The sequence below is a fragment of the Sorex fumeus genome, unplaced genomic scaffold (assembly GCF_029834395.1).
Source record: "Sorex fumeus unplaced genomic scaffold, SorFum_2.1 ptg000098l, whole genome shotgun sequence".
Lineage (NCBI taxonomy): Eukaryota > Metazoa > Chordata > Mammalia > Eulipotyphla > Soricidae > Sorex > Sorex fumeus.
In genome coordinates, this window is record NW_026606155.1 from 43,971,186 (window position 1) to 43,996,497 (window position 25,312).

At 40.3% G+C, this 25,312-nt stretch overlaps 1 protein-coding gene across 1 annotated transcript in view; it reads right to left on the reverse strand.

Annotated features, from left to right (window-relative positions):
- The window catches only part of GNG2 (G protein subunit gamma 2), a 126,542-nt gene extending 122,180 nt beyond the window's left edge, over positions 1–4,362 (reverse strand). Inside the window, exon 1 of the mRNA XM_056134062.1 lies at positions 4,247–4,362. The gene's annotated coding sequence lies outside the window, so the exon portion shown is untranslated. The remainder of the gene's footprint in view (positions 1–4,246) is intronic.
- Between the last annotated feature and the right edge of the window lie 20,950 nt (positions 4,363–25,312).

Here is a 25,312-nt window from a genome sequence, read left to right on the forward strand (position 1 = left end):
ACTTCTCCAGAGAAGATATGCAGATGGTCAATAAGCACAAAAACAGGTGTTCAACATCATTATCTATTAAGGAAATGAAAGTTGAAATCACCAGTTTTTGGCAGGATAGAGTTTTTGCTGGAGTGCTGTCTTCTCAAACTGGAGACCTGAGTTTGATTCCCAGCACAGCACAGTCCCCAAGAGGTGTGACCTCTGAGCACTGAGCTGGGAGTGGTCCCCAAGTACCATTTGGTGAGACCTAAAAACACAGGAAAAAGAAAGGAAGGGGCCAAGCAAGCGAGAGGGGTGCTTGTCTAGCATGTGGCTGACTTGGATTTGATCCCGGGTACCACATATGGGCCTCCATGCCCCACCCTGAGAAGTGAATCCTGAGTATAGATCTAGTAAGCCCTGAGAACTGGGTTTACTTGAAATGTGTCCCCTACTGTGACAAAAGAAAAAAAAAGAAAGAAAAAGAGAGGAAGGAAGGGAGGGAGGGGAGGGAGGGAGGGAGGGAGAGAGGGAGGGAGGGAGGGGAAAAATCTTTTAAAAATTTTTATACCAATTCATGCCCATTAGAAAGACTATTGTGAAAATAAAGGGCCTTAGAGAATGGTGAGTTTGAGTGAGAAAATGTAATCCTGCCCATTGCTGGTGGGAGTGCACAGTGTAGATGCTGCTCGGGAAAGCGAGGTGGTCATTCCTCTGAAAACTGAACACAGAATTATAGGATCCAGCAATTCCTCCTCATGGCACTCAAAAAGAAGTGAAAACAGAGACACAAATAGATATTTGTAGTCATTGCTGCATTATTCACAACAGCTAAAATGTGGAAGCAAACCAAGTATCTACCAACAGATGGGTGAATAAACAAAACGTGGCATATATGTACAACGAACCATTATTAAGCTTTAAGGAGGAAAAAATCTTGTCATTTTTAAGAGTATGAATGAACTTTGAAGTTATTATGCTAAGTAAAACTAGCTAGCCACAAAAAGACAAAATGCTGCAGGATTCTACTTACATAAGGTACTTAGAGCAGTCAAATTCACAGAGTCAGAAAGCAAAATAGTGGTTTCCAGGGGCTGCAGGCAGGAGAAAGTGGGGAGTGACTGCTTAATGCAGAGGTTTCCAAACTTATCTGGCCTGTATTTCCCCCTTTTCAAAACAAAAAAATCACTTAGAAACCCCCTAGAAATCTACCTTCTCTCTTTAAGTGAACAAACAGAAAATACACACACATCCTCATTGCAAACAAGGCTCTACTTTCACCCCTATCCCCCCTACCCCTGCCCTGCTGATTATTCCAGTACTCTGGGAAGGGGTTATTACCAAGTTTGGAAAACACTGGTTTAATGGGTACAGAGTTTCCATCTGAAAAGTCTGAGATGATAATGGAGATCTGAAGATAAATAGAGGCACTGGTGTTAAAAACCATGTCTATATATCGTCAGTTACAGTATAGTTAAAATGAGTCAAAATGGAAAAAATATTTTAAATAGTCAAAATGGGAAAATTAGTGTTGTATGTATTTGACAACTAAAAAAGAAGTTTCCTGGAACCTTTGATGTAGAACTTTACACCGTTCAAAAAAAAAAAAAGTATATTCAAGTGCCTGCTATGCACCAGGCATTTAACATATTCACAGACAAAAGATTTTTAAAAAATAAGCTATAACACATCTCTTCACACACACACACACATACACAAACCTTCTTTAATTATTAACCCTTTTTTTAAAAAATGAAGAAGCTAAGGTTCCTAAGTTAACATACCAGGTCAAGGATGAAGAACCAGACACAGAGGCAAAGGCAGATCTGCCTGTTTCAAAGCCTGCATTCTTTTCACTCCACCATGTTCTGTTCTTCCACCTACAGTTGTCTCTTTAAACAGGCTCTTTGTGTTGACTACAGAGCTTCTGTACTGAAAAGTTGGCCCTGCCTTCAGAAGTAAGCTAAAAAACTCAGTTAAGCAAACACATTACTTAGTGCCCAACCCATGGAGCCCAGAGTGTCCATAAAATGATGGAGTCATGTTACTACTATCAGTCATTAACCATATGGCAGGAGAAAGCAAAAAAGGAAAAAAAAAAACCTCACACAATTAAAATTTCAGTGTTGGGTGACTCCTTCCAAAGCCACCAAATAGCCTCAGCAAAAGCATTACGTCTTTCAAAGTTCCATCTGGCTAGAATCTGCCTCATTTTAGAGTGAAGAAGCATATCCCTCTTTTCCTAAACATTCAACCATCAGAGCATGCTCTCCTATTACCAGTGCCAAACCTGGAGCCGAGATGTGAAGATGAAGCAAATGTGTGCAGTGCAGAAAATAAGTCCCTCCCAGCTTTTTCAGAGAGGGCCAGAAAGCCAGGAGTCCCTGAACTCTAAGTACTTAGGGACCATGGTTTCCTTTCCTCCCTCTGCAGGGGAACCACACAGAGAAGAGCCAGGCAGATGGTCTACGCATCCCTAAACAAAGCAGGAGGCTGGCATTATCCGGAGAACCCAGACTATAGATGGGTTAAAACATAAAAACTGGTGCAGTACTCATCCATGCAGCCCATGTGCTCAACTTTCTACTTCATGTACTAATTTACAATGGGATCAGGGACCCTGAGTTTCCTGGCGATCTCTCTGGAAAGGGCCTCTACATCTTTCTCCTGAAAAGGCAAATAGGAAATGAAACTGAGGAATACATGACAGGACTTGCTTGACCCACAGGTTTGATTAAATTCAATGACTCTGGCCGGGGATCTCCATGGTTTCAACACAAGCGATCTTTGCCTCTTGAGCACACAGTACAGGTTTATTTTAAGGAGAAGTAACCTCAGAAAGCTACACGTTTCTTTTTTCTTAGCATCTACACAGAGCTTCTTAGGTCTGTAAAAAAAAATGTTGCATATGTGTGCTTGCACCTTCACAAATTTTAAAACATTAAATCAATTTCTAAGATGGTTTTTTAAAAAAAAATCTAACTCTTCACTGAGAATGATTATAAATGAAGAGATGAAAACACTCCTAACTGGTATACTTAGTGTTGAAAAATCTATGTTTTAACAATTTATGTGTGTCCAACTAGAACATTTTTTATTATTTCTATTTCACCATAGGCAGTCCTTTCTTTGAAAATGAAAATGATCTCTTTTCATTCTAAACACTAAAAAAAAAAACAAAAAAAAACCCTTTATCAATGACCACTTATTGTTTAAACCACACTTCCTGCTGGGAGATTAACCTCAATTTTAAGAATCATGCTACACTAGGATTTTAAACTCTTTCTCCTCCAGATCCTGCCATAAGAATCTCACTACCACATTTCTAACTCATCAGGCTTATTTACTGCACTTTCATACATCACTCATAAATATGAACAAGCTCATTAAGCACATTCATTGCTTGAGAAAGAAAAGATTAAAAATCACATACTAATTTTCTTTTTCGATCTTACTCTATAGTAAGAAAGCAACTCAATGCCACTTTTTTTTAACATTTTTTCCCTTGTCAAGGCTGATGTGCATCTTGCCCTAGACAAGAATAAAATCTAAATCAACACGAAAATCCATAATAATACCGGGTCCTTCCTCAAAACAAATGAAACCCTCCACACTCCTGGGGGAGAGGGGGAAAGGATGCAACTTTAGGCTAACACCCGCAGCAAATGGTAGCTGTTTCTGAGCCGCTCCCGAAAGCAGCAGCATCAGACTGAGGAAGACACTGCTTTTTGAATGGTAAATACTGCCCCTTAGATACGCAATTCCAGCCTTTGTTGGCAAATTCTGACTACAAAAGGATTTAACAGCAACAACATCCAAATCATACAAGACCAGACCAAACAAAAAACAAATCACAGCCATTAGAATGCAAAAGAGAAGACCCCAGGGGCGATAAGTGAGAAAGATACAGCCAAGAACACTTTTCAGAGCTTACACCCCTAAAACTGGGGACTGCAAGGCTCAGATGATCCGTCCACAGCTTCACAACACCAACTGATTTCAACTCAGCCCTGCGTTTCTGGCAGAGAACTATGCAAACAGCTTCTTACATTTGGCGTGTTTTTTACTGAGGAATCACCAAAGCTAAGCTCTCAATGAAGATTTAAAAAAAAAAAAAAAGCGAATGTGATCATTTTCAAAGCCCTTTAAAAAACAACCGAGTCTAATCATTTTTCCTCTTAGAAAGCTGTCTGAAAAGCAATGATTGCTCTTATCACATATATATAGTGTGCATATATATATATTTAAAAAGCAACGTGAAAAGCGTTTCCTTTACCTGCTCCTGAGGCTGTTCTGAGGCGTCTCCACTCTCTCAGGAGCCGCTGTGTTCAGGCGAGCTTCGGTGCAACCCGCCCAGCCCAGCCCAGCGCAGCAGTAGTAGAAGCAGCCCACGGAGTGGCAGCCGCCGTTGCGTGTATGTGTAGCAGCGGCGCCTGCAGTCCAGGGACTAGTCCCCACCCAGCTTTGTCTTCAATCATCGATGATTTTACGGAAGCAGCGCATCTCCCACTTCCTCCTCCTCTTGGTAGCCCTTCACTGCTTTCTTCTTTCTCTCTCATTTCATTTAATCGCTCACGCCAGCAGTTTTCCCTTCTTTAGGACTTCTGACACTCACTTGACTAGAATCCTCTTTCTTTCTTTGTTCCACGTGCCTTGGTGCAGTTGGTTCCTTTCTTTGCTCTTTCACTTCCTCACCTCCAGTAGCTGCCAGCATCTAACTGCCCCTTCCCTGCCTGATGGTTAATGGTTGCTGTTGCTGGTTTGGACTCAGTGGTCCCTGATGATCCAGATCTGCTTCTAATTTACTTCAGTTCCCACTGATCCAGCAGCTGGGAGCTTGTAATTCACAGCTTCTGGCTGGAGCATTTGCCCCCCCACCCTGTGACCAGCATTCCCATTTGTTTAATGTCTCCAAAGTCTCACTACCTGTGAGATTTTACTTAATCTACCTGCTCAGAAAAGAATGTCCCTGATAAGTATTCTTATGAGGCAAGGAGTGACACAAAGTTCTACAGTACTTTCAGCAGTCCTAACAGTGAAGGAAGTTTCCCAAATGATGATCCAAAAGTCCTGGGAAAGAGCAAGGTGGGTGCTATGCTGACTCACAGTCCAGCAGTAAAGGACTCTTATGACCCCTAATATTTTCACTCCACTTTTGAAGGTGGTGGGGTGCTATGGATTGGGTTAGAGCTTGCAGGCAACTTCTCTGCGAGAACTGGGATCCAAACTATTGTTTATGGAAAACCTGAGCAAATTACTCAACTTCTTTATGCCTTAATGTCTTCATCTGCTTGATAAAGATGACTCCATAGTAGAAGGGAGGATAGCTGGATAGCAGAGATGACACACAAAATGCTAAAGCGTTGTTCCTGGAACATAGAAGTGTTCAGTGCCTATTAGATCATACATTGCCAAACCAGGACCAGCATACTTGGTTTTATGATGCGTCCCTTAGTACATTCACAACTAAGCGCTGATGCTCGTGGAAACAATTCATTTAACTTGCAACTCATTCTTTCCCAAGACCAAAGCAAAGTGCTTGTCCGGTTTGGGAGAAACTAACTAGTAGTAAGGGTAGGGGATCTTTCCTGGCAATGATGATACGAAACTTCACAAGATTCTGCACCTGGAAAGCAAATCTTCCCATATACTAGAGGTAAGATCAAATCTGGTTTGGCCTTAGCCCTCCAGCAAGTTAAATGATAAGCAGTATTGAAAGTCTAAGGCTGGCACAGAATAATTGGATAACCAGGGAGCTTTCTAACACAGGCAGGGGACCACAGCACAGTGCTCTGGAAGGTAGAAAATATAATTATTTGAAAGGTGTTGAGACAGTCCGAGGGTAATCTTTGTTTTGATTCCATGCCCTAGGAACAGAGCTTGCTTATTTCTTCTTGAAAATCTTTTTCTCTACAAACTGATGTCAACTGACTAGCAGCAGAAACTGACAAAATGTATTGTTTTAAGATTAAAAGAAGCTGATTTCGGGGCTGGAACGATAGCACAGTGGGTAGAGTGTTTGCCTTGCACACAGCCGACCCGGGTTTGATTCCCAGTATCCCATATGGTCCCCCAAGCACTGCCAGGAGTAATTCCTGAGTGCAGAGCCAGGAGTAACCACTGTGCAACACTGGGTGTGACCCAAAAGCAAAAAAATAAAATAAAAAAAGAAGCTGATTTTGAGCACCAGCAAATCAAATTATGGTGGAGGGAGATGATTGGACATGTATTTCAACAGCCTCTGAAATCCACAAATTAGGAACCCAAGTGCCAAAGGTTATCAGGAACTTTGAAATAAAAATCTAAGTCAATAAAAAGTACAGTTCTTAATGGTTGCCAAAAGTATGGAAGCAAATCTTTGGTTAAATTTAGTGAATCTGGCATTTACATTAGATTCAAATGTCTTTTTAATTTATAATTTTTTTATCCCTGCTTTCTTCGTCTTCTCACCATTACATTCATCACAGAGTGGTTGATACTTTTTAAATTTTATTTTAGTTCATATTATGGAGTTTAATTTTTTTATTTTAAAAAATATGTTAGTCCCCACAGCACTGAGCCTACTCCTGGCTCAGTGCTCAGGGACCATGTGGTACAGGGGATTAAACCCAGGTCTTCCTGAATGTCAACCTTGCATTGCCTTTCACCTACCATCCCAGTCTCTTTTAGACAGAAATATCTCTAGAATTTGGTTTATGGTCTGCTAATTAGTTTTTCAATCTTTGGCCATTATAAAGCCCACAGTATGTTGACCTGTTCATGATGGAAAGTTCCAGCAAGTCTCTCTTCAAAACTAGAAACTAGATTTTATGTTCTTTCTCTTCCTCATTAACCTCATTGCTTTCAACCCATCTTTTAATAGCCTCCCTTTTAGGAGAGAAGAGAAAAATGTGGGGGTGTAAATTGGCTGAGAGATAAAATGAATCCAGATCAGAGCTCTTAATACAAGCGTGGTAAGTACACATACTAAGTCTGTAAATTGTTCATTTGTTAGGAGATATAATTATATCACATCATTAACAGTTCAAACCATCAATTACAAAATATGAACCTATCTTAGATAAATTTAGTCAATGCATAAATCAGAAGCCTGCATATTACTCTAGCACTTATCAATGGCCCTATTTGTACCTTACATTATTGAGCATCCTAACTGGATTCTCCTTAAAGATCATTAATACTAACACTTCTCAAATTATATGTATGTATTATCTCACCTCATCTAAAGCCCATTTTCTTTTCCATATTCTCCATTCCACTTAATAAGAACTATAAAACAGATACACATAGTAGGAATATAAGCAGTATATTCGAACCAGTTGTTTTTGTAACCCCCTTAACTCATCCATTAGTCCCCACACCAGACTGTTCCTTTGGCCAACCCCCCTTTTTCTCTATTGCTGCATATAAACACTGTATGATTATATAAATGTTTTGGTTTCTTTATATGACTCAATTCTCCTTGCTTATTCTCCCACCTCCAGTCCCTCTTCTAAGCCATGCCTCTAGAATTACATTTCTAAAATAAAGAGCTGATAATGTTTGCCCTGCTGTAATTGCTCAGGAGTTCCTTCCTTGTCACAGGATATGTCTCCTTTCCTTTCCACGACATACAAGGTCCTCTGTCATATCATCCAACTAAAATTCTAACTTTATTATACAAAATGTTGTGTGCAACCCAATACCCACCTTCGTGGCAGCACCTCTGTAGCAGTTTTCTTATGAGACCATGCTCTTTTCTCTCTGCTTATGTGACATATGTCCATTTGTTTAAGCCGGAAATGCCTTCATTCCTTCCTCCCATTTTGTTTTCCTATTGCCCCCTAAGTATCCTTTGGTTTAAAGGAGACTGGGTAACCTGTCAGATGTTTCTCTCTGGCTTTGCGTTTAGGGATCACTCCTAGTGGGGCTCAGGGAACCATATGGGGTGCCAGCGATGGAACTGGGTTGGCCACAAACCAGGCACGCATGCTGCCTCTTCTATTCTCTTTAATTCAGTCTAAGATGTATGTTCAGCTCAATCAGCATTTGAGCTCCTTGAGGCTAAGGTCTTGTTTTATTCATCTGTGCTTGTCACCTAGCAGGTAGTGAGCAGATGTTTGTACAACAAAAGGACATCTTGGCAGAAATTCCGAAGCTGCTTTTGTGTTACTTTGCATATATGAGAGTAAGTAAGTAAGTAAAGGCCCTCCCGTTGATCATGGATTTGCTCGAGCGGACCCAGTAACGTCTCCACATATATGAGAATGGAGGGGAAATAAAAAGGAAGTCTCTGATATGAGAAGTTGGTCATGGGAAAAAAACAATAATCCCTGTATTTATTGTGCAAACTGACTCCAGGAAATCATAGTTCATGCATAGCAGATTCTGATTATGTGTTATGTAGAAAACCCTAGAGAATCTGAGTGACCCCTGGTTCTACAGCTACACTGAATTGCTTAAAAATAATAGCCAGGCAACAAAATAGTTAAGACAATCTTTTGTTTGTTTGCTTTTGTACCACACCCAGTGGTGCTCAGGGTTTACTCCTGGCTCTGTGCTCTGGGATCACTCTTGGCTGGGCTCAGGGACCATATGGGGTGCTGGGGATTAAATCAGGATCAGTCACTTGCAAAGCAAGTGCCTTGCCATCTGTACTATCTCTCTGGACCTTAAAAAAATTTTTTTTCAAAGATCACAGAAAAAAAGGGAATCTAATAAATGAAATAAAAATCTAATCTTTTACTTAAGATTTCTAGATGAACTTTAAAGAGACTCCTTATTAGTCATAAAGACTAGCATATCCACCCTCCAACCCCACCCACCCTCATACTCTCCAGGTTTGATACCTCTCAGCTGTCCAGCACTCATAGACCAAAGCCCCAGACTCCTTCTCTAATCTCTTTCAATATTGCTCCCCACATCCCTCCTCTCTCTTTCCAGGGCCAGGCAGGCCTTTGCTGTCTTGACTAACTTGTCTTTGACCTAAACTCTCCCTAATGTTCCTTCAGCCAGTTTGGATCTCTCTCTATCCTTTCTATTAATACAGAAATGAACCAAAAGTCCCTCTAGAGTCCCCTCCAGTGCATGTGAGCTTGATGAAGAGGGAAGAATAAAATGGGACTTATAAATGAATTTCTATGTTAATAATTTTTATTCATTCACAGACACTGTCAATGCCTTTGATAAATTGCTTACTTGTTGTGGCAATGAGTTACCAGAGTAAAAAAGAAATTAATAATTTACTTCAGTAAAAAACAGAATTTCAGGCATTTCTTAGATTTAATTAAGGCATAGATGCCTCCCTAAAGACTTCTTATAAACAAACAAACAAACAAACATATTCTCTATGTAGTCTGTGTGTACCTGGCTAATTTCTCCACCCCAACTCCCAAATATGAGCCTACTTTTCCTGCTCCTGCTTTTACAAGCCAAGAAGACTAAATTTTGTTTAAAGAGAATCAGAGGGTAGGGTGGGCAGAACTAGTCTTCCCTTTTCTACTGAAAAAATGCCTGTGTATCTCACGATCCAGTACAAGAGCCAGTAGGACAAGGGTTTGCAGTGAGGGCCAAGACTTTCAGAGAGTCAGTGTTAGGAACTTTAAACTTGCATTTAATTATGTCTGTGTGTGTGTGTGTGTGTGTGTGTGTGTTCATGTTCTATAGCATAAGTCCCTGGGATATTGTCAGTAATGAATGAGTTCAAGAATTTTTCCAATCATCTGCCCCACAGGTAGGGGGAGTGTGTGGGAGGATACTGGGGTTTTTGGTGGTAGAAAATGGGCACTGGTGAAGAAATGGGTGTTTCATCATTGTATGACTGAGACTTAAACCCAAAAGCTTTGTAAGTGCTCTCACGGTGATTTAATAAAAAAAAAAATTTAAAAAAAGGTAAGGTGGAGTTCATGCCCAATTCAATCAGCCTAATCAATGGCTGAATAAATAGCAATACTCCTACATTAAAAAAAAAAGAATTTCCCCCTAACACTTCCTGAGAAAACAAACATATGTTGAAAGAAAAGGGAAGAGGAGGAATAGGTTCCAAGGCAGAGGGTAGATGGCATTTGCCTTGCATGCAGCCAACCCAGGTTCAATACCCAGCATCCCATATGGTCCCCTGAGCACCACCAGGAGTGATTACTAAGTGAGTAACTCTGAGACCCAGGAGTAACTTTGTGCATTGCCGGGTGTGACCCAAAAAGCAAAATTTTTTAAAAAAGAGAAAGAAAAAAAAAGAAATATGAGGTCATGTTGGTAAGCTTTCTGTCTGGGTATGAAGGGACAAGAAAGGGAAGGTAATTGAAGATGGGAAGGGAGGCAGAAAAAGCTGGAAGCAGGTAAGAAAAAAAATGGAAAACTCCTGGATGCAGAATCATTGAGGTCCAGGGAGAGTTGGACAAGCTGAAGAGAGTTAGACATTGGAAACTGACAACTATGAGTCTGTACTTCTACTCTTACTACAAGCAGAAAATGTCCCAAACTCTCCTCCACCAGCAGAAGTTGGAATTGTACTGCTGACTGAGGAGATAGAAAAGTTTAAACCAAATGAATTCCCACCATAACCCATGGAAATGGTAAGCTTGAAATGTAAAGCCTTCTAAAAACGTCTCTGAGGAGCCATACTGAAATTTAGGCCTAACAGGAAATAAGCAAAATCTGGAGGTAGCCAGCAGCAAATTATGGCAGAGGTTAGAGAACATTGTGCACTAGCAAAGTCATGGAAAAACAATCCTTTGAAAAGAGTGTCAGATTTAAAAGATCTGAATCAGTGAGATTAATATCGTGCAAGTAAATCTTTTTGGAGTGTCTTGATAGAAAAGCTATACAATAATAATTCCAATAATATGCTGGTGAGATAAAAAGGATAAACATGATTTTTCTTTGCTAAATATGTTGACCCAGACAAGGTACTCTATTTTAATAATAAATAGATTGGCGAAAGAAGCTGGAGAAATAAAGATGTTTGTGGGCATTTTATCTATGTCTGTTTATTTTTTTACTATTAAGTGTATTCATAAACCAGTGTAAGTTAGGTCTTTGATTCCTCTCCACCTCCCTGTCTCACCTAAGTTTTAAAGCTCTCATCTTATATTTTCCTGTGATAGGTGTTGAAGAAGGAATTGTGAGGTTAAATGGTGAAACTGTCCTATCAAAGTCCAATCAATCTGATGACTAGACTGAAAGCCTCCTCAGGGCCAGAGCTAGATCTCTCTCCTGTTTGTATTCAGCATTTAGATATTACATGTTTTAACAAAATATGTGTTATTTAGTTAAATCTAAATAATTCTTTGTCAAAGTAAGTCATAAGCATAATCCCTTATTTTGAAAATGCAGAAGCATTCATTTTATAAAATTCTAAAAGAATGAGCAAACCAGACCCCAAACCTTCTTGATATATTACCAAAAACATCCTTATCAATCAAAAACTAAGAAGGGGTACTGGAGACATAGTATAGCTGGCAGGGCACTTGCCTTGAGTGCAGCTGATCCCGGTTCTATAGCCAGTATCCAATATGGTCTCCTGAGACTGCCAGGAGTGATCCCAGACAGCAAAACCAAGATTAAGCCTTGAGACCTGAGCATGGCCAAGGTTCCCCATTTTTACCCACCCCCCAATATTTGAGAAGATGTGTCAAGGAGAAAACGTAATATTGATGTTGAAAAAGGAGAGATGCTGAAGTTAACAACCAAGCAGTAATATGAAACCAGGAGGGGAAAAGTCTATTATTTCCTTGGATGATAATAATAGGTAGAAAGTTCTTACATTATGATGTCAATTGATTGCTTTTCTTGCAAAAGTTATAAATTTGTAAGAAAACTAGAAGTTTACATTTTTCATAATATGAGGCATTAAATAACTTCCCATGAGCTGTTACAAAAAAAGATTTCGTTTACTAAGAAGTTATTCAACATTCTTTAAGTATTACTTGTATGATTACGCAGGAAAATTTCAACAGAGAATTGTGTCACATATAGTAAATTTGGAAATCTCAAATTATTGACTTGGCAAAAATAATAAGATTCCTTAGCAAATTACTGTTTTCACTTGTGCAATTTTCTAACAGAAAATGGTCAGGTTTGGTTCTTACTCCTCCACAAAACACCTCTTGCTTGTCCTGAGTATAGCTGTTTTCATACTGTATCGTTTTGTGTTTCCCCTTCTCTGTCTTCTACCATATGTGGAATTCTAGAATGCACAGGCAATGTTATATTCAGTGCTATAACTCTATCACCTCCACAGTACACAGTAGATAGTAACCTAGTAAGTATAATACATATTTGTTGCATAGAAGAATGAAAGCAAAAGATACTTAGATTAAAAGGTACAGAGATTCACTTTATTTTTGGTTTGAGGGCCACACCTGGTGGCACTTGGGTGCTACTATGCTCAGTACTTGAAAGTGATCCCCTAGGCAACCATGAGATTCTGGGGATAGCTCCTGTTTCCAAAGCATGTACTAACACTCATGGATCTATTTCTCTGACTCAGAGATTAATTTTATGAAGAAGATTATAAACCAAAGAGTGGTACATTTATAATTTTAAGAAAATTAATGATATTCAACATTATCTTGTTAGTGATTAAGTTTGCCATTATTTGTACATTGTCATTTACAGCTTTGTTTTCAGATAAGAATGGGCTGCTTGCTCAAGATAAGTCATTGTTATTGATTTCTTCTCAGCTCAAAACATTGGAATCTACCCAGACCATAGTCAAGTTATTAGTTTGTTATTAAAATATTTATGTACTTTCGTCCTACCATTCCACCCCCAAATTTTTGCTTCCAGAAAATAGATTCATATTAACTGTAAACTGATAGCATAAAGATAACTTTTTAAAAAACTCAGCAATACTCAGTAAACACACATGGAATGCTGATATAAGAGGAAAACTACATTACCTGACTCTTGCTTAATAACTATATACATCAGAGATTTTAATCTGGAGATGGAGACAGTTAGAATTTCAAGTAATAGAGTCAAGAAAATAAAAAGAATTACACATGCCCCTTGCGAAGGGGATAACACTGGAGAAAAACAGGCTTTCAAGAAAGAAATAAAAATATTCAGAATGAATAGATTTGTTTAATATCAGTAAGACAGACTCCCAATTTATTCAGAAATAATAGTCTAGGAAAATTGCCCAGAGATATGGCAATTTATGACAATTATCAAACAAAAACATGAAAATACCTTTCTACCCCTAAAACGTCTAGAAAGAAGACAAGCCTGGCATGTTAGGTAGGTCCTTGATAATTTCTGGTACATAGTAAACTCACTAAATTTTTGTCAAATGAATGAATGAACTTCACAAGAAACTTTACAGAAACTATTCATAGGCGTGATATATGCAAACGATAATTTTAGTTTGATAACAGATCAAAGTCACTAATTGTGGTATGGCTAGAGAAGGTACATGCAAATCATTATTGAAAGGAGTTACAGTGTTCTGTGTGAATCTCATGTGGAATAATGATAAGTATGCACATGTGGAATCAAGTCCTCTCTTCCCACTTGCTCTGACAACCAGCTTGTTCCTCCCACCCCAAGAACTGCATCTTGACATATGGGTTATATTCTCCCCATTCATAGGGGAAAATATGAAATATGTAAAATTAAAATGCAGCTCTTTGTTGATGGAGGATGAGAACTATCTTCCCATTCACTATAGATGGAGGCCCTTCCTACTTGCCATTTATTCTCTTCTGATCCTCCTGACCGAAAGTCAGCATTCTCTTTGGCCTACCATGTGCCAAAGAAGAAATTTCCACTGGTACCCTTCATCGATTTCAGGATGATAGAGAAGAGGGAAAATAAGAGGGAACATTAGAAAGGGAAGCTTTCTTCTCTCCTGGAAGGCACCTTTTAAATAAGCTCTCAGAAAAGATGAAAGGAAAACTTATCCGAGAGCCCACAAAACAAAAGGCAAATTGACTTTAAGAGTGATAAATGTGAAGTCTTGGTTTTAAAATTTAAAGAAACACCATTCTCTCTCTCTCTTTCTCTCTCTCTTGTTCAAAAAAGCAAATAATAAATTATGAAGAAGTAAAAAGGATCAAGAGGTAACCATGTTACCTGCAGTACTCCCAGAAGGAAAATTCTGAGTAGTATCACTCTTTCATTAGATCGCTTTACTGATTTGGCTTTTTTATTAAAACACTAAGAAGTATTACTGTTTTTGTTAGGGAGGGAAGAATAATATTTTCATTCACAAGGAGTGAGAGGGGCAGAGAGATACTACTGCAGGTAAGGTGCTTGCCTTGCATGTGGCTGACCTGAGTTCCATCCTCAGCATCCCATATGGTTTCTTGGGGACTGCCAGGAGTGATCCCAGAGCACAGAGACAGGAGTGAAATCCCTGAACACAGCAGAAGTAGACTCTGAGCTCTTCTTGGTGTGAGCAAAAGAACAAAAACCAAACAAACAGAAAAAAAGCAGCTGAAAGGAGTGAGAATGTTACTGGATTAGGTCATTGAAAAGCAATTAATTTTTTTGGGGTGGGGGCACAATGGTACTCAGGACATATTTCTGGCACTACACTCAGGAATCACCATTGGCCTGGCTCGGGGGACTATTTGCGGTGTTGGGGATCAAACCCAGGTCAGCTGGTCAGCCATGTGCAGAGCAAGCACCCTATTGGCTGTACTATCACTCCAGATTCTATTCTCCATCCTTTTCCATTCATTTTCCACCCTTCTCTGCTTTGCTCTAAGCCCAGTAGCATCTACAAAATTGACTCTGGTAATGCTTTTTGTATTAAACTAATATTTTTATTTTCTATAAACATTATATATAAGATCTGGAGCCTATTCAAAAGGATGCATTGTATTTTATACATTAACAAAACTGTGTGTCAAAAATGTCGAATTAATATGGAAATCATGGAATCATTTATTTACCAATTATTATTTATTTCCAATGAACAAAACTGTACAAAATAGAAGATAAAGAAAATTCTTTTTCTTTTTTTTTTGGTCAAGGCACACCAGGAAGTGCTTATGGCTTACTCCTGACCCTGAGCTCAGGGATCACTCCTGGCAGATTTCAGGGGACCATATGGGGTGCCAGAGATAGAACTCAGCTCAGCCGTGTGCAAGGCAAATGCCGTAACTTTCTATATTACAGCTCAGGTCCCATGAAGCAAATTATTTTTTTAAAAATACAGTCAACTGTAGAAAAGTCACAGAATGACATAGAGAACCACCCTAACCTTTCTAACTCCAAATGCTTAATCTAAGATGCATCAACAGTGTGGTACCCTTCAAATACCAATGCAGACCCAGAGAGGTAATACAGTGGGTAAGGGTTTGCCTTGCATGTAACTGACTCTAGTTTGGTCTGTAGCACCCATTTGGTTCCTGAGCACCACTAAGAGTAATCCCTGAGTACAGAGCAAGAGTAAGCCCTGATCACTGCAAAGGTGTGGCCCCAAAACCAAGAACCAACCAACAAACAAAAAAGCCAGAAACCAATGTGGTCTCAGGTTGAAAGCTATTTTTAAAAAGTACAACAAAATATCAAAATAATCACAGAACACTAAAATGAAACTGATTTTCATACCATCCTTCCTGCTCCTCCCCTTCATCTTTTGTGTTTCTTCTGTCTACTTTAGATGAAAGGAACCTGGGAAAAATATTTAAAAGATAATCAAATGGTATCTGGTTTGCCACAGGTCATAAGATTTACATAAAGTCTAATTTTCTGTAAATTTAAAAAAAATCAGTCATACTTTGATGCTATTTCTTACCTGTGGGGTATCTGCAAGAAAAAAATTCTAATAATAAAAAAAAACCTCTACAACCCAAATAATCTTCTCAAAGCTCCATTGAAGTTGATTTACACAAGTTGCCTATCAATTTATGGGATCAGGAGGTACAAATTACTAGAGATGAGGGCAAGCCCAGGTATCCAGAAGAAGAGAATACCTCTCCCAGCCCTTAATTTTTAAGGTTACTCTGGTCCTACTTTTCCTCTGTACAAAATCCAAGAAATCAGAACTCTCCTCTGCTTGTCTCCAGCTGAAACCTGGTACGGAAATTCTAAACACTAGTTAACTAAGTACTTTCTTCAGGTGGTTCTAAAGCTGAAATTCTCAGTAACAGCAGAAAGGTTTGCTTTCTTGGGTAAAAGAAAGAGAATGACAAGGTTTGGTTGCCACGTTTATCAGAAAGTTAAGGACAAAAAAAGAGGAAGAATGCACAGACTGGGCTCTGTCTTGTCTTGGGAGCCAGCCAGGGGAGGCTGGACAGTCCTTCATAGAGCAGTCTCAACTTCTTCTACATCGGCACAGAACATGTGGTCACAGAGAAGAGGTCACTCAGGGAACTTTTGTGGTACCATTGTAGAACCATGGTAAGTCGTGAGCACCAGTACTATCTCCCAGTCCTGAGGCTGTGCAGTTTTCAAGGCCAGTTCATAAAGGCACTATGGCTTCCACTTCAGCCTTTTAGATGTATCAGTCTGGGGGAAGCCAGGGGCCATGCTGTGAGGACACCCCGTGGAGATGTCTACCTGAATAGGATATTAGATTCCCTGCCGATGGCCTGCAACAGCCTAACAACCAGGTAAGTGACATTTTCACCTTAAAGATAGGCGCTCTTCTCCAAAAGAGCCTTCAGACAACCAGCATCTTGGCTCTGAATTCTTGACTGTGAGGCCCCTAGAGCTGAAAATAGCCAGGTAAGTTTCTCCCAGGTTCCTCTTCCACAAAATTTGCCAGGCAGGATTTTGTTTCAAGTCACAGATTTGGGGGAGGGATAACTTATTACATAACAACAGAAAATTGTACGTTCCTATATGACCTGACTCCCCTTGGACTTTGGTTTCAGCTGATTTTGGTCAATGCATGGAAAGTGATGTGAGCTTAATTATTCCTATGTACAGGTCCTGGGGTCCTTTCTCAGTAACCACAACTCTTCTGGGAAGTCTGATGGGACTCCAGGACAGCATCTCTCTGTCTGCCAACAGTATTATTTCTTCCTTTTGTCCCTTCAATTCTAGGTGAGGCAATCGAATACCACTTTTGATTTCCTTAACCCTGCATGTACCTGTAACTGGTCCCAACCCTGCACATATTTCTGTAACCAGTCCCCTCATTCTTCTGAATTTTTTTGCTCTTCTGTTTCAAGACCCAGGAAGTTATACAAGACCTCTGTTGGGAGGAAAGGAGTTTTGGAGACTTGAAGGAAGTAAGGCGAAAATATCTCCTAGGGGCTGGGAACTAGCTCAAAGAGCAAGTGTGCACACAATACATAGTAGATGTCTGGGTTTCATCCTCAGGGCCTTTAGGCCCTCAGAGCAACTTAAGGAGCAACATTCAAGCCTCACTGGGTCTGACCCCCAAACCAAACAAATGAAGATCTTCTACTCTGTGGGGAAGTGTATTCTGGCAAGTGTAAGGCTCTGAGATGAAGAAATTCTTGATGTGTTCAAATAATAGAAAATAGGTCAGTAGACAAAGTAAAATGCACAAAGAGAAAGTAGTTACTTAAGTTATAGGGATGGAGAGGCAATTAGAGGTTATATCAAGTAGAGTGTATATATCTGAATTGGGATTTTATTCAGGCCATTGGGTGAGTGGGAATGATCTGACGGGACATGATGTGATGGAACTTGCACTGTGAGGCCAGGATGGAAATCTGGAAACCAGACAGGAATAGAAGGAGATGAAGACCTAGATGGTGTGGTCTAGGTTGATGGTAGTTAATGTGGGGAGAAGAGATTGATTTTCATTTTGAAGGCAGACTTGTAAAAATTTGCTACTAAATTTCATATGAGGGAAGTTGAATAAGACAACCCTGCAGGAACGATGGAGGCTGATCATTACTGCCATGAAAATACTGTGCGGGGGGGGGGGGGGGGGGCGAATTAGATTTATTGTTTGAAGAAGGAAAAGAGTAAAATTATGCTATCTGAAAAAAAAGAAAGTGTTTTCCACTTTTCTCATTATGTAAAGAAAGGGATCTACATTCACAGACAGTAACATTGTTTTCTGGTGCATTAGAACAAAGCCTTTAGAAGACTTTTTAAAATCAAGTAGTGCATTCGCAAACTTAGCTACAAATGTGATCATTTTTGGGGGTCATCTGGTCCCCATACATCAGACTAAATAAATAAACTCAAAAATCAAGAGATTCTGGGAATCTAGGACCTCTCTCATTTTTTATAAAACATAATCTGCCTATTATCTGAATATTCAAATGATCATATAAAAGATAATCTTGTAAAAGATAATCTTACTGGTTAACCTTACATAACTTTCTTTTTCTTTTTTTTTTTAACTTTTGAAATATGACTACCTTCAGTTCCCAAAGCAGGAAACAAGGCAACAGACACTTCCGTTTTTCTAGGGTCAGCACCCCTTGCCCCACTTCCGCAATTAAGGGCTCTTCTTATAAAATTAGAGTTGTACTCCTCCACAAGCTGAGACACTCACTTTGCATAAACAGCAGATGTTACCTGCTTTTCCTTTGCAGATGTGAAGCTTTAAGGAGAATTTGGCAGTGCAGTGTGAAGTGTGTGTACACAGACATCCCACCTCTCGCTACAGACTTGTGCTCTGAGAGAAGGCAACACCCTTGATCTCTTGTCACTTTTACCACACGCTCACTCGCTCACCCAGACTCCCGTCTATGACAGTCTGATTTTAATTCCACATAGGGACCTGCCTTGATAACGAACATGCATTGACTATTGTTTATTGTTGTGCTCATAATGACTTGACTGAAATTCTGTCGGCTTCGCGAAGGGACACAGCCTACTGTGATAAAATGGACTTTTCCTCCCTGCCCCCTCTGGTTACCATGGCAACACTGAATGACTGATTTCCTGGTTGCCATGTAAATGCAGTGGGATTCCAGCCACTGCACCACACAAAGACGTCAGAAGACAGAGCAAACAAAAAACGTATTTTAAAAGACAGAGTTTCTTCTTAAGGTTTTTTTTTCTGACACAAAAGTACAGAAAAGAAATCTTATTGTAATTAGAAATGGTGCTCTTCTTGGGGTGGGTATACTCTCCCTCACCAGAGAGGAAACTGGGAAAAGGGGAAATCCCTCCTCGGTACCTCTAGGTGTTGGCATGGTAACAGAAAGGCTTATGCCATTCTCAGGTGACTTTAAGCCCTCAGTAATCAGCCAGGGTCTTAGGGAGAAGAAATCAGAAATGTATACCTAGAGTGGGAGAATTAATTTCAACTGAAAACAAAATCAAGAAGAAGTCTGATGAATATGTTTAACAGTACTTTTACTTGCAGTTTTATCATTTTAACATTAAAATTCCAAAATATCATAATTTAACATTTGCTTGACAGTGAATTCTTTCTATCACAAATGTTATATAACAAATTGCAGCTGTGTTGTTAAATTTATTTTTACTTGCTGATAAAATCACGTATAAAAAATTACAAAAGTTGATTATTTCAGATTTCTATAGCTTCCATTTCCTGTTTCTTTGTTTAGTAATGTCTATAAAAAGCAGTCATGAGAAAAAACAACATAATTACATCCTATAAAATCCTATAAAAAACAATAATTAAACTTGTTAACTCACCACCTTGACATTCATCTTTTCATAATTATAATTTAAAATCAACTTTTTAAAATTCGTCTATTGGGGGGGGGGGGAGGACGGCTACGCCCAGCTGAGCTCAGGGTATCCTCCTGGCTCTGCAGTCAGGGATTATTACTGGCATGGCTGGAGTAAAGATATGGGGTGCCTGGGATCAAACTCCAGTCTCTCACATGTCAGGCAAGTGCCCCACCTAGTGTACTATCTCTCCAGCCCCTGCCTGTTTTCTTCTTTAAAAGAAATCCTTCTGTCTTTTGAGGAATCTCTAATATACAGGTTTAAGAAATGTAACCAGATAGAATTCCTGTAGATTTACTAACACGCATATTTATTCTTCACTAATTATTTTTATCAGGTAAACCATGCTATCATTTTTTGTTGTATTTGTGATTTATTTTTTGGTTTGTTTTGTGCCACACACAGCAATGCTTGGGACTACACTTGACTCTGCCTTTAGGGGTCACCCTCAGTGGTGCTCAGGGTGTCATGCAGTGCCGGGGATTGAATTCTGGGCTTCCACATGCAAAGCATGCACTTAAACCCTTTTATCTCTCTTCCTAGGCCCTGATGTTGTTTTTGAACCCTTGTCAAAGGTTGGAGGTACAATGAGTTATAGCAAAGTTTTTCAACTGCCAGTCTAAAAACCAATGCTGGTCCACTGAAATTTGATGCCATTTTGTAAAAGAGTTATTGCTGCCTAGCACATGGTCTGCCTCAGTCATGTGGCAGCTACAATAATTCTTTTCCTGGACCAGCAGGCAATTTTTGCAGACCGGTGCTGATCTACAGAGCAATGTCTAAAAACTACTAAGCTAAACCACTATACTAAATCACTACACTGACACAGCCTAGGTTTGCTTGTTTGGTTGGTTTTGGTTTGGGGCCCTCACCCTGCAGTGCTTGGAACTTATTACTGTCTCTATGTTTAGAGATCACCCCTGGTGTGGCACAGGGGACCATAGTGAGACCAAGAGGCATTGTCCACATGCAAAGCAAAGGCCTTATTCCTGTACTATCTCTCTCACCCAGCATCCCAGGTTTTATTGATGTTAGATAACTGAAGTTGGCGGGTGTAATGCCTAGCTACTGGACGATGGGGGATCTGGGTGGAGGAGGCACAGTCCCAATCCAAGCAGGCTTGGAGATCTCAGCCCTGGTCCCGCACACCTGGGTTCCTCTGAAGGTTCCTTCATGTGTGAGGCTCGTCCCATCAATAGCCAAGACCCAGGGGCTATAAAACCCAGCTCCCAGAAGAGAACAGTGCAGAGTCTCCTGCCCCCATGCCTAGGTGTCCTCACCAGGGCCCCTTGGAGGGGGCGGGTTGAGTTTCCCTCCCCACCCTGAGCAGAGCCCCGGCAGCTGAAGACCTCCAGAACCAGCCACAGCCATGCTTAAGACCACTCTTTACATGTTCAGACGAGCCTCACGCATGAAGGAACCAGCAGAGGAACTCAGACGTGCAGCACCCGGGGCTGAGATCTTCAAGCCTGCTCGGATTGGGACTGTGCCTCCTCCACCCAGATCCCCCATCGTCCAGTAGCTAGGTGTTACACCCACCAACTGTCCCTGGCACCATGTTATCCCATCAACAGCCAAGACCCAGGAACTATAAAACCCAGCTTCTGGAAGTGCGCGGCCGCCCGCATGACCTCTTATTGTCTAATTCTCACTCTTGGAGAACCCGACAGGCTACCGAGTGTATCCTGCCCGCACGGCAGAGACTGGCAAGCTCCCCATGGCGTATTCAAAATGCCAAAACCCAGTAACAATGATGGGTCTCATTCCCCTGACCCTGAAGGAGCCTCCAATGTGGCACTTGCTAAAATCTCAGGGCGAGGACGAATAGAGACGTTACTGGTGCCTGCTCGAGGAAATTGATGAACAACAGGATGACAGTGATACAGTAAGATAACTGAAGTTAGAAAAATTGTATGTCTGTGGTTCTCAAGGATAAAAAAGATAATGGATCGAAGTCTCATAACTGTCATTTCTTAATATTTCCTTGGCATTCGGCAACATTGTCTCATCAAAAAAAGACAGTATATTCCAAACTGGGTCAAGAGGTGTCACACAGACTAAAAAAGTTGGGCAGGAAATTTAGAGCTTAGAGAATTTTGCAAAAATCTTAGGTCAAACAAGCTTATTTATGTCAGAACTCTGCAGGGCTTATTATATTACAGTAGTCATAGTGAATCTCAAGGAGGAGTCTAAGAGAGATAATGTTTCAAGGCTGTTTGTCAGTACTTTTCTTAGTTCTTTGGGGAGTTCTTTGAGAAATGCTTGGCCAGATTGCTTCCAAAATCTAATTATAAAGATACACAGATTTTTATTTATGATTTTTAAATTACATTTTAAAAAAGTGATTGGCTCCATATGATTTCCTAATTTAGTCCATATACAAACTTATTTCAAGGGAGCCAAATAAAAAAAATAAAGAACTCAAAACAAATGCATAATAAATTGGGTTTCTTTTAGATTTCTTTTAAACATGCGCACATTGATGCATTTTTTCAAAGTTTTACCATAGCTTCTTTAGGTCTAACAGGTTAAACTGTTCACCAACAACTCCCATAAGAGGTCAAATTGTTTTAGCAAAATTACTACTAGGGGGGCCGGAGCGCTAGCACAGTGGGTAGGGCGTTTGCCTTGCATGTGGCCAATCCAGGTTCAATCCCCGGCATCCCATATGGTCCCCCAAGCACCGCCAGGAGTAATTCCTGAGTGCAAAGCCAGGAGTAACCCCTGAGCATTGCTGGGTGTGACCCAAAAAGCAAAAAAAAAAAAAATTACTACTAGGAAGGAGAAATTGGAATTAAATTCAGAGAAAGTCGTGATATCTTGGGTTGAAGGTGATACCTAGTTGTTTCAGGTGATATTAGTTGGTTCAGCAAACTCTTGTGTAGGATTGTGTAGGAAGAAACCCCCAAGTTTAAGGTATTTGGGGAGGACTAAGTAGAGATTGTGGGATTCTCTAAGTATTCTTTATAGGATACCCCCTTTCCACCTGCTGAGTAAACAATTTCCAGCAATTTTATCATTGCTGAAGCCCACGAGAAAGCAGTGACAAGGGGCACCATCTCCAGTTCCTTCCTCTCAGCTTAATACCTTCGGTCAAAAGAGGACCATGTCAGAGACTAGATGTCCCCATCTCCAGTCTCATCTAGCCTGCCCAGAGGAGACAGACATTTGAACCAAATCCGAGATATTTAACAGGGCCACACTATTTTAACACAGAAAAGTGACTAAGTAGGTAAGGGACAGAATATTATTGAGGAAGCTTGTTATTCAGGGAAAAGGAAAAACCAACGGGAATGACATTAGAAGCAGCCATTGGAAAAAGAAAACAGATCCATGTTTTCCCCTTAATAAGTTGAGTAAATTTTTGTCCTTGGGTTTCAGTTATACAATGATCCAGTACCCATCCCTACACCAGTGCCCATTCTCCATCATTTATATATTTTTTTAACTTTTGTTAGTGAAACACCATGAAGTACAGTTGTAGATTTACAAATTTTTGTGCTTGGGTTTCAATTGTACAATGATCAAATGTACAATGGACAAGATTTTAGTTAGAAGGTTTCAGTAGAGGACAGAACTAAAACCATCCTCTGTTCGGTCAGAGGACAGAACATAACCAGGTTGCATTTCAGAAAACATCATTCCATGACCATGTGGGAAAATCTCTGAAGGGAGTAAAGCAGAAGATAGGGAGGAAACACACCCATTCTGGAGTGGTTTTAGAGCAAATCTGGGAATGTCCTGGAGGATAGATATCTTTCAGGCAACAAAGACTAACCTGCCATAGGGTTGAATACATTTCAGGTGCTCGTGTAGTTCATGATGATACTGGTGGAACCCCAGGAAATGGCATGGTTGCACAGGGACAACATGGATTACCAGGGTCTCTACACTCTGGACTTAGTATGTGGAGTATTAGGACTGCTGGGACAAAAACTCTGCCAGTCAATCATAGGTTCAGGGACCAAGCTTGATGGCTGCAGAAGGGGAACAAAAAAGAAATACAGTGAATTATTATGATGTGCTCCTCTGAGACACAGGGGCTCTCTCCCTCCTACATTGAAATATCAGAAAATATCCTGCCACCAAACACCTATCAAAATCAGATTTTTAGAGAACTTAGTTTAAGGCATCAATTCCAGACGAAAAGATTCTAATTGTACCTTCTTCCCTGAGATCCTCAGTCTAGACTAGATGTTATCAAGACAATTGCCTCATATCTGAATAAGCTTTTAGCATCTTGGCTCTGAATAAGAGGGTTTTTCAAGGACTCAATTTCATTACAGTTTAGGTCGGTGGAGGGCAAATGAGCATGATGTCATGGTGTCCATCCAACTTAGACAGAAAAGGAGACTTTCAGATCTATTAGCAGAGTAGAACCTCCTTAGGATGAAGGCCTATTTCTATTGACCCAATTTTCTGGGTGGTTATGTGAAGAGTAAACTCATGGGATACCTCTTTTTGAATATTTTATGTTGAGCCTACCGGACATAATTCTATTTTTGGGGGACAGAGTCAGCATGGTCTGGGCTGTCATCAAGGACAGTGCACTCATTGTGTGGCCCTGCACAAAGGCATCCCCCTGAACCTACTCTTTCTTCTGTCTGCAGGGAGTCATGTCTGATTTTTCTCTTGGGTCTTTCATTTCTTTCTATTTCTTTCTACGCACATACTTTACCAGTTGGCTCGCTCATTTTTTTAAACGTTCTGTTAAAATGGTATGTACTCTGAAGTGAGATCTCCTGAGTTCAAGTTCAGATTCTACCATTGACTAGCTGGTTGACCTATCTGTACATCAGTGTTCTCATCTGTAAAGTGGGCAAAGTAGCACCTTATGAGAATTAAGTCAGAACATTGAGCAGCTCTTTTCCTAGTGGAAGCGCAAAATAAAGGCTTTTACAATCTGGGCAAATGTCCCCTAGGAAGGTACATTCAAATACAGAGCCCTGGGCTCTGATCCAGTTATCCCAGAGAAAGTGGGCTGGAGCAATAGCACAGCGGGTAGGGCGTCTGCCTTGTACGCAGCCAACATGGCCGACCCGAGTTCGATTCCTCCGCCCCTCTCGGAGAGCCCGGCAAGCTACCGAGAGTATTCGATATGCCAGACACAGTAACAACAAAGTCTCCAATGGAGACGTTACTGGGCCCGCTCGAGCAAATCGACGATCAACGGGAGGGCCTTTACCTATAATTCTGGCTCCTGTGACATTGTCCCCGTTCTTCCCTTCCATCTCTTGAGCTTTCTCCCACCTTCTGTTGCATGTGGCAGGTCTCAGATTTTTGCAGACTTTGGTTGTTGGCTAACCAAAGATAGACCTCTGTAGAACTACTTATCTTCTTGATTTCATAGTATACATTTGCCTCAGGGTATAACTGCAACATCTAGGAAAAGAAATCCCAGAGATAGAGATTTATCTGCAATTATTTTCTGTTTTCTCTGTGGGAGGTAAGGTATTTTAAGCATTGTGCACATGGGTAACTGAGCCTGATTTCAAGGTTTTGAATATTTCAAGGTAGAGAAAAGTTCAGCAACTTGTTTATATTGTGTAACAAACAGATAAGATCTTTGGCAACCTAGAAGCATACCAGTCAAGCTAGAAGATAGTCTTTTCCAGTGGTGTAGAAATTTAGTCTTCATTCCTGGATGCTTGTTCTAGGGCAAAAATAAAGGAGATTCTAACCTTTTTTCCTCTGTGTCCAGAGCAGGGAATAGATGGTTTCCAATGAGAGAGGCAGCCCATGGGTTAAAGAGCTACTTCTGATTTTCTGCTGAAGA